Below are 6,633 nucleotides of genomic sequence, written 5' to 3' on the forward strand. Positions count from 1 at the left end.
TATTGGTCAGGCTGGTCTGGAACTCCTGACCTCAGGTGATCCACCCACCTTGGCCTCCCAAAGTGCTAGGATTACAGACGTGAGCCACCGCGCCCAGCCTGAGACTCCTACTCTTAACTGATGATTGAACAAACACAATGTCCAATGAATGGTGCACAACATTTTTTCTCATTTTGTGACTTTTCAATTCATACACAGTCATCGGATGAGGTCTGGAGGGTCCTTTCTCTCAGTCTCCCTTCCTTTTCTGTCCTTCCTCAGGGTCCCGGTCTATCTTGCAGAAGCAAGAAAGACACTTGAGATTCTGAGGGTCTGTCTCAACCACATCCTGGTGAAATATCTCAAGATAGACATTCTCCTCTCTTGCTATTATAATATTGACTGTTTTTCGCTGGGCGCGGTGGCTCACGCCTGTAATCCCAACACTTTGGGAGGCCAAGGCGGGCAGGTCACTAAGTCAGGAGTTCAAGACCGGCCTAGCCAACATGGTGAAACCCCATCACTACTAAAAATACAAAAATTAGCTGGGCGTGGTGGCAGGCACCTGTAATCCCAGCTACTCGGGAGGCTGAGGCAGGAGAATCACCTGAACCCGGGAGGCCGAGGCTGCAGTGAGCCGAGATCGCACCACTGCACTCCAGCCTGGGCGACAGAGCAAGACTCTGTCTCAAAATAATAATAATAATAATATTGACTTTTTTTAATATACTTTAAGTTTTAGGGTACATGTGCACAACGTGCAGGTTTGTTACATATGTATACATGTGCCATGCTGGTGTGCTGCACCCATTAACTTGTCATTTAACATTAGGTATATCTCCTAATGCTATCCCTCCCCCCTCCCCCAACCCCACAACAGGCCCCGGTGTGTGATGTTCCCCTTCCTGTGTCCATGTGTTCTCATTGTTCAATTCCCACCTATGAGTGAGAACATGCAGTGTTTGGTTTTTTTGTCCTTGCAATAGTTTGCTGAGAATGATAGTTTCCAGCTTCATCCATGTCCCTGCAAACGACATGAACTCATCATTTTTCATGGCTGCATAGTATTCCATGGTGTATATGTGCCACATTTTCTTAATCCAGTCTATCATTGTTGGACATTTGGGTTGGTTCCAAGTCTTTGCTATTGTGAATAGTGCCACAATAAAAATACATGTGCATGTGTCTTTATAGCAGCATGATTTATTGTCCTTTGGGTATATACCCAGTAATGGGATGGCTGGGTCAAATGGTACTTCTAGTTCTAGATCCCTGAGGAATCGCCACACTGACTTCCACAATGGTTGAACTAGTTCACAGTCCCACCAACAGTGTAAAAGTGTTCCTATTTCTCCACATCCTCTCCAGCACCTGTTGCTTCCTGACTTTTTAATGATGGCCATTCTAACTGGTGTGAGATGGTATCTCATTGTGGTTTTGATTTGCATTTCTCTGATGGCCAGTGATGATGAGCATTTTTTCATGTGTCTTTTGGCTGCATAAATGTCTTCTTTTGAGAAGTGTCTGTTCATATCCTTCACCCACTTTTTGATGGGGTTGTTTGTTTTTTTCTTGTAAATTTGTTTGAGTTCATTGTAGATTCTGGATATTAGCCCTTTGTCAGATGAGTAGATTGCAAAAATTTTCTCCCATTCTGTAGGTTGCCTGTTCACTCTGATGGTAGTTTCTTTTGCTGTGCAGAAGCTCTTTTGTTTAATTAGATCCGTTTGTCAATTTTGGCTTTTGTTGCCATTGCTTTTGGTGTTTTAGACATGAAGTCCTTGCCCATGCCTATGTCCTGAATGGTATTGCATAGGTTTTCTTCTAGGGTTTTTATGGTTTTAGGTCTGACAAGTAAGTCTTTAATCCATCTTGAATTAATTTTTGTAGAAGGTGTAAGGAAGGGGTCCAGTTTCAGCTTTCTACATATGGCTAGCCAGTTTTCCCAGCACCATTTATTAAATAGGGAATTCTTTCCCCATTTCTTGTTTTTGTCAGGTTTGTCAAAGATCAGATGGTTGTAGATATGCAGCATTATTTCTGAGGGCTCTGTTCTGTTACATTGATCTATGTCTCTGTTTTGGTACCAGTACCATGCTGTTTTGGTTACTGTAGCCTTGTAGGATAGTTTGAAGTCAGGTAGCATGATGCCTCCAGCTTTGTTGGCTTAGGATTTACTTGACAATGCAGGCTCCTTTTTGGTTCCATATGAACTTTAAAGTAGTTTTTTCCAATTCTGTGAAGAAAGTCATTGGTAGCTTGATGGGGATGGCATTGAATCTACAAATTACCTTGGGCAGTATGGCCATCTTCACAATATTGATTCTTCCTACCCATGAGCATGGAATGTTCTTCCATTTGTTTGTGTCCTCTTTTATTTCATTGATCAATGGTTTATAGTTCTCCTTGAAGAGGTCCTTCACGTCCCCGTAAGCTGGATTCCTAGGTATTTTATTCTCTGTGAAGCAATTGTGAATGGGAGTTTACTCATGATTTAGCTCTCTGTTTGTCTGTTATTGGTGTATAGGAATGCTTGTGATTTTTGCACATTGATTTTGTATCCTGAGACTTTGCTGAAGTTGCCTATCAGCTTAAGGAGATTTGGGGCTGAGACGATGGGGTTTTCTAGATATACAATCATGTCGTCTGCAAACAGGGACAATTTGACTTCCTCTTTTCCTAACTGAATACCCTTTATTTCCTTCTCCTGCCTGATTGCCCTGGCCAGAACTTCCAACACTATGTTGAATAGGAGTGGTGAGAAAGGGCATCCCTGTCTTGTGCCAGTTTTCAAAGGGAATGCTTCCAGTTTTTGCCCATTCAGTATGATACTGGCTGTGGGTTTGTCATAAATAGCTCTTATTATTTTGAGATATGTCCCATCAATACCTGATTTATTGAGAGTTTTTAGCATGAAGGGCTGTTGAATTTTGTCAAAGGCCTTTTCTGCATCTATTGAGATAATCAAGTGGTTTTTGTCGTTGGTTCTGTTTATATGCTGGATTACGTTTATTGATTTGTGTATGTTGAACCAGCCTTGCGTCCCAGGAATGAAGCCCACTTGATCATGGTGGATAAGCTTTTTGATGTGCTGGTGGATTTGATTTGCCAGGATTTTATTGAGGATTTTTGCATCGATGTTCATCAGGGATATTGGTCTAAAATTCTCTTTTTTTGTTGGGTCTCTGCCAGGCTTTGGTATCAGGATGATGCTGGCCTCATAAAATGAGTTAGGGAGGATTCCCTCTTTTTCTATTGATTGGAATAGTTTCAGAAGGAATGGTACCAGCTCCTCCTTGTACCTCTGGTAGAATTCAGCTGTGAATCCATCTGGTCCTGGACTTTTTTTGGTTGGTAAGCTATTATTGCCTCAATTTCAGAGCCTGTTATTGGTCTATTCAGAGATTCAACTTCTTCCTGGTTTAGTCTTGGGAGGGTGTATGTGTCCAGGAATTTATCCATTTCTTCTAGATTTTCTAGTTTATTTGCGTAGAGGTATTTGAAGTATTCTCTGATGGTAGTTTGTATTTCTGTGGGATCGGTGGTGATATCCCCTTTATCATTTTTTATTGCGTCTATTTTATTCTTCTCTGTTTTCTTCTTTATTAGTCTTGCTAGCAGTCTATCAATTTTGTTGATCTTTTCAAAAAATCAGCTCCTGGATTCATTGATTTTTTGAACGGTTTTTTGCATCTCTATTTCCTTCAGTTCTGCTCTGATCTTAGTTATTTCTTGCCTTCTGCTAGCTTTTGAATGTGTTTGCTCTTGCTTCTCTAGTTCTTTTAATTGTGATGTTAGGATGTCAATTTTAGATCTTTCCTGCTTTCTCTTGTGGGCATTTAGTGCTATAAATTTCCCTCTACACACTGCTTTGAATGTGTCCCAGAGATTCCGGTATGTTGTGTCTTTGTTCTCGTTGGTTTCAAAGAACATCTTTATTTCTGCCTTCATTTCATTATGCACCCAGTAGTCATTCAGGAGCAGGTTGTTCAGTTTCCATGTAGTTGAGCGGTTTTGAATGAGTTTCTTAATCCTGAGTTCTAGTTTGATTGCACTGTGGTCTGAAAGACAGTTTGTTATAATTTCTATTCTTTTACATTTGCTTACGAGTGCTTTACTTCCAACTATGTGGTCAATTTTGGAATAGGCGTGGTGTGGTGCTGAAAAGAATGTATATTCTGTTGATTTGGGGTGGAGAGTTCTGTAGATGTCTATCAGGTCCACTTGGTGCAGAGCTGAGTTCAATTCCTGGATATCCTTGTTAACTTTCTGTCTCACCGATCTGTCTAATGTTGACAGTGGGATGTTAAAGTCTCCCATTATTATTGTGTGGGAGTCTAAGTCTCTTTGTAGGTCTCTAAGGACTTGCTTTATGAATCTGGGTGCTCTTGTATTGAGTGCATATATATTTAGAATAGTTAGCTCTTCTTGTTGAATTGATCCCTTTACCACTATGTAATGGCCTTCTTTGTCTCTTTTGATCTTTGTTGGTTTAAAGTCTGTTTTATCAGAGACTAGGATTGCAACCCCTGCCTTTTTTTGTTTTCCATTTGCTTGGTAGATCTTCCTCCATCCCTTTATTTTGAGCCTACGTGTGTCTCTGCACATGAGATCGGTTTCCTGAATACAGCACACTGATGGGTCTTGACTCTTTATCCAATTTGCCAGTCTGTGTCTTTTAATTGGAGCATTTAGCCCATTTACATTTAAGGTTAATATTGTTATGTATGAATTTGATCTGTCATTATGATGTTAGCTGGTTATTTTGCTCGTTAGTTGATGCAGTTTCTTCCTAGCCTCGAACGTCTTTACAATTTGGCATGTTTTTGCAGTGGCTGGTACTGGTTGTTCCTTTCCATGTTTAGTGCTTCCTTCAGGAACTCTTTTAGGGCAGGCCTGGTGGTGACAAAATCTCTCAGCATTTGCTTGTCTGTAAAGGATTTTATTTCTCCTTCACTTATGAAGCTTAGTTTGTCTGGAAATGAAATTCTGGGTTGAAAATTCTTTTCTTTAAGAATGTTGAATATCGGCCCCCACTCTCTTCTGGCTTGTAGAGTTTCTGCCAAGAGATCAGCTGTTAGTCTGATGGGCTTCCCTTTGTGGGTAACCCGACCTTTCTCTCTGGCTGCCCTTAACATTTTTTCCTTCATTTCAACTTTGGTGACTCTGACAATTATGTGTCTTGGAGTTGCTCTTCTTGAGGAGTATCTTTGTGGCATTCTCTGTATTTCCTGAATTTGAATGTTGGCCTGCCTTGCTAGATTGGGAAAGTTCTCCTGGATAATATCCTGCAGAGTGTTTTCCAATTTGGTTCCATTCTCCCCGTCACTTTCAGGTACACCAATCAGACATAGATTTGGTCTTTTCACATAGTCCCATATCTCTTGGAGGCTTTGTTCAGTTTTTTTTATTCTTTTTTCTCTAAACTTCTCTTCTTGCTTCATTTCATTCATTTTATCTTCCATCACTGATACCCTTTCTTCCAGTTGATAGAATCGGCTACTGAGGCTTGTGCATTCGTCACGTAGTTCTCGTGCCGTGGTTTTCAGCTCCATCAGGTCCTTCAAGGACTTCTCTGCATTGGTCATTCTAGTTAGCCATTCATCTAATTTTTTTTCATGGTTTTTAACTTCTTTGCCATGGGTTCAAACTTCCTCCTTTAGCTTGGAGTAGTTTGATCATCTGAAGCCTTCTTCTCTCAACTCGTCAAAGTCATTCTCCATCCAGCTTTGTTCCGTTGCTGGTGAGGAGCTGCATTCCTTTGGAGGAGGAGAGGCACTCTGATTTTTAGCGTTTCCAGTTTTTCTGCTCTGTTTTTTCCCCATCTTTGTGGTTTTATCTACCTTTGGTCTTTGATGATGGTGACGTACAGATGGGGTTTTGGTGTGGATGTCCTTTCTGTTTGTTAGTTTTCCTTCTAACAGTCAGGACCCTCAGCTGAATGTCTGTTGGAGTTTGCTGGAGGTCCACTCCAGACCCTGTTTGCCTGGGTATCAGCAGCGGAGGCTGCAGAACATATTGGTGAACAGCAAATGTTGCTGTCTGATCGTTCCTCTGGAAGTTTTGTCTCAGAGGAGTAACCGGCCATGTGAGGTGTCAGTCTGCCCCTACTGGGGGGTGCCTCCCAGTTAGGCTACTCGGGGGTCAGGGACCCACTTGAAGAGGCAGTCTGTCCGTTCTCAGATCTCCAGCTGTGTGCTGGGAGAACCACTATTCTCTTCAAAGCTGTCAGACAGGGACATTTAAGTCTGCAGAGATTTCTGCTGCCTTTTGTTTGGCTATGCCCTGCCCCCAGAGGTGGAGTCTACAGAGGCAGGCAGGCCTCCTTGAGCTGCGATGGGATCCACCCAGTTTGAAATTCCCGGCCGCTTTGTTTACCTACTCAAGCCTCAGCAATGGCGGGCACCCCTCCCCCAGCCTCGCTGCCACCTTGCAGTTTGATCTCAGACTGCTGTGCTAGCAATGAGCAAGGCTCCGTGGGTGTAGGACCCTCCGAGCCAGGTGTGGGATATAATCTCCTGGTGTGCTGTTTGCTAAGACCATTGGAAAAGCACAGTTTTAGGGTGGGAGTGACCCGATTTTCCAGGTGCAGTCTGTCACCCCTTTCTTTGACTAGGAAAGGGAATTCCCTGATCCCTTGTGCTTCCCTGGTGA

This window comes from Pongo pygmaeus, chromosome 15 (assembly GCF_028885625.2).
Source record: "Pongo pygmaeus isolate AG05252 chromosome 15, NHGRI_mPonPyg2-v2.0_pri, whole genome shotgun sequence".
Taxonomy (NCBI): domain Eukaryota; kingdom Metazoa; phylum Chordata; class Mammalia; order Primates; family Hominidae; genus Pongo; species Pongo pygmaeus.